A 3,130-nucleotide genomic window follows, 5' to 3' on the forward strand; every position below is an offset into this window, starting at 1 on the left:
TAGAATTTGTTTACAACACTTAGTGACAGGATTGAAGAGGGAAGATTTTTGTATTTTCAGTTTAATTCTAACTTTAAACTGGGCATGAACATTTTTAGTCGTTCATATTCTAACATACAGAGGAAGTCATGACATTCCCTTTTTTTTAACCTGTCCTGTTCAGGAAATGGAAATGGAAATTTAGCTGCTATGTTGAATCAGAAAAACCTTTTGAAGTCTGCTTTTGCTTCAGTCAGAAAGTGGACTGTTGTTAACTCTCACAATGGTTGGTGATTGTGGAGGAAGACAAAATCCTTATGAACCTCTTTTTAACAGACACACATTTCTAAAGACACTGGTTCATTTTATTTTTCTTCTTCTAGCAGAGGATGGTTTCGATCCATCGACCTCTGGGTTATGGGCCCAGCACGCTTCCGCTGCGCCACTCTGCTCTACCATTGACTGAACAGTCCTTGTTTTATGAGAGCATTCTCTGTCTTTGTCTCTGCCCTGCTCGCCTGCTCTCTTTCCCCTCATTTAGTCCTTGACATGATCCATGCTCTACAGCTCTGCGGGTGAAATGAAGACCTGCGTCTGCTCTGCCCGTGCCGTCCTTCGTCTCAACCTAAATTGTTTGACCCACCTTTATAATGATCGGACTCGCTCCCGCTGAGCGCGCCAGGCGCTGCAGACAACACAACCAAACTGGCCCCGATCAGGATTTGACAGGCCAAACTCGCGCCGAAATCTTTACAAAAAATCCATTTTTGTCACCCACGTGAAGATGGGTGGGAACATGCCCTAAAAACACCAAGAATAATATCCACCACCTTCTGAACGGGGCCTGGCCCGTCTCCTGCATCAGGGGCCGCCGCAGTCGCCCATCAGCTGTTAAACAGCTGTTCGCCGCAACACTCAATGAGACAAAGACATAGAAGCTCAAGCTGCTGTTGAGGAGGCCCTGATCGTATAGTGGTCAGTACTCTGCGTTGTGGCTGCAGCAACCCCGGTTCGAATCCGGGTCATGGCAGCATGAGACAAATTTCTTTGTGTGTGTTGATGGACACAAGCCAAGCAGAAATTTCCCACGATGCAATAGGGCAGTGTTTGGTCAGTGTTGAGCAGGTGTCAGTCTGACAATGATGTCATATTATTGTGTCATCACCTGACCAGACCCAAAAGTAGACTCAGGTATCAGTTTCTTCTCAATGCTAACGTCTGCTAGCTTAGTCTGCTACTTTGATGGCTCTGCCTGCTCAAAGGTCCAGAACCCTGGATGTGGTGGTTCCTACCTGAACGTAGATTCTGTCAGCTCATGTTGTTAAATCAACTCACCAGGAACACCAGTAGATTTCAATGGACTGACAATGAGTCTCATTGAATGGTCAACATGTCAAATATGAAGTCATCACCTGAGGAGGTCTGCTGCTGGAATGAAGCTCCAGATATTCACAAGATATTCTAGATCTTAAAATAAAGCATTTTTATATTTGATTTATTGTTCATCAGCCTGCTTCACATTGTTTGATTTTATGTGTTGGATATAAATAGAACTTTGATCCACAACCTCCACAAACACTCTTGTCCAACTTTTGTGCCCAAATTTTCTCCTGAGGCACCAAATCAAGTCAAGTCATTTTTATTTGTTAGAACCAAATCACAACAAAGTTCTCTCATGTCTCTTTACTAGTAGAGCAGGTCCAGCACCAAACTGCCTCAATGAATCTACACCCAACAATTCTCCATCAGCAGCACATCCTGCAACAGTGGTGATGAACACCTTCCTTTTAACAGGCAGGAAGGTCGAGCAGATCCAGGATCAGTGGGGATGGCCTCCTGCTTTGACCGGTTGTATGTAAAGCTCCATCAGATTGGAACAACCTTTCCTCCTCACTTGGGTCTCTCTCTTCCTTTCTCATCTTCAAATCATCAAGCATTTTCAAACATCTGCTCTTGTTTCTGATGCACCTCCCCTTTTCTCTCCAGGATTCACTCTCTACTTGTTCTTGTTTGTTCTCTGTACTGTAAATATGTGGATATTTGTGTATGAATATGCATTGTGTACTTTAATGGTGCATGGAAGCAGTATTTATTTAGATGGGTGTTTAAATGTATGAGTATGTGAACACAGGCCCACTCTTATTTTGCAGTGGGATCTCTGATCATACTTTGTAGAATACTGGATGGGGGGGGGGGGGGCTTTGGGGAACATTGTTGGCCTGTACCTGGGTGTATGATGTGTGTGTCCTTGTGTTGAAAATAGAATCTACTTTTATTATTGTTGTATTGTTGGTCATTATTTGTCAGGACCCCCTCCAAAATGAGATGGTGCATCTCAAGGGGCTGCCCTTGAAATCAAGAATCAAGAATGAAGGTGTCTGCTGGTCTTGGTGGACCCTCTGCTTCTCCAGCTGAGTCAACAGATTCCTGTGTTGCTTGAGTCATTGTGTATCCTGGCTGCATTCAGTGCTTTCACCGCTGCAGCCTAGCTTGATTGCCAGTCAGGACAGGTGTTATTAAGAATGGAAGAGGGGACAGTTTTGGCAGGACAAGTTGCTCCACATTCAGGAGATGGTGGGAAGTTTCAAAGCTGCCATAAATCTTGATGACAAACTCCTTCACTGTGTGGTTCAGAGTCCCTGGTTTGATTGCAGCTTTGACCTGAGCAGGTGTTCATCCTCATCTCAGTAACAGGGGACACTTTATCACAGCAGTGGACAAACATCAGCATTCATCACCCAGCAGCTCCTCTGATCAACAGAACAAGTTAAAGTATTCTCAGAAGGACGGCATGGATCCCTCTACCTCTCACATGCTAAGCTAGCACTCTACCATTGGAGCTAAGTCCCTGCTAATGAGCACAGCAGATAATGCAGGTTGACCTTCATGCATGGTTTAATGAGCGTCACCACTTGAAGCTTCTCTGGTTCAACAAACCCTTGGGACCAAGACAGGAATTGGAACCTGTGCAGGTCCAGACCCATACTGAAGTTGGTGGAGACAATTGTTTCAACCAGGGACTGAATGAAAAGACTTGCCCAGACTCCAGCTCACTCTTCTGAACAGACCCCTCATCTCTGTGTGGAGTAAACATCAGAGGTGGGGGGTGCAGGTTCTGCTTTGACCTCCTGACCTCCTGGGTAAAGCAGTG

General features: G+C 45.1%; 1 non-coding gene across 1 annotated transcript; it reads right to left on the reverse strand.

The window, feature by feature from the left end:
• Window positions 1-359: 359 nt before the first annotated feature.
• trnam-cau (transfer RNA methionine (anticodon CAU)) lies at window positions 360-431 on the reverse strand. Its single transcript has one exon. It is a non-coding gene; the product is annotated as a tRNA-Met (tRNA).
• Window positions 432-3,130: the final 2,699 nt, after the last annotated feature.

Source organism: Aulostomus chinensis, chromosome 1, assembly GCF_037954235.1.
Source record: "Aulostomus chinensis isolate RoL2024-O1b breed Wild chromosome 1, RoL_Achi_v1.0, whole genome shotgun sequence".
NCBI lineage: Eukaryota > Metazoa > Chordata > Actinopteri > Syngnathiformes > Aulostomidae > Aulostomus > Aulostomus chinensis.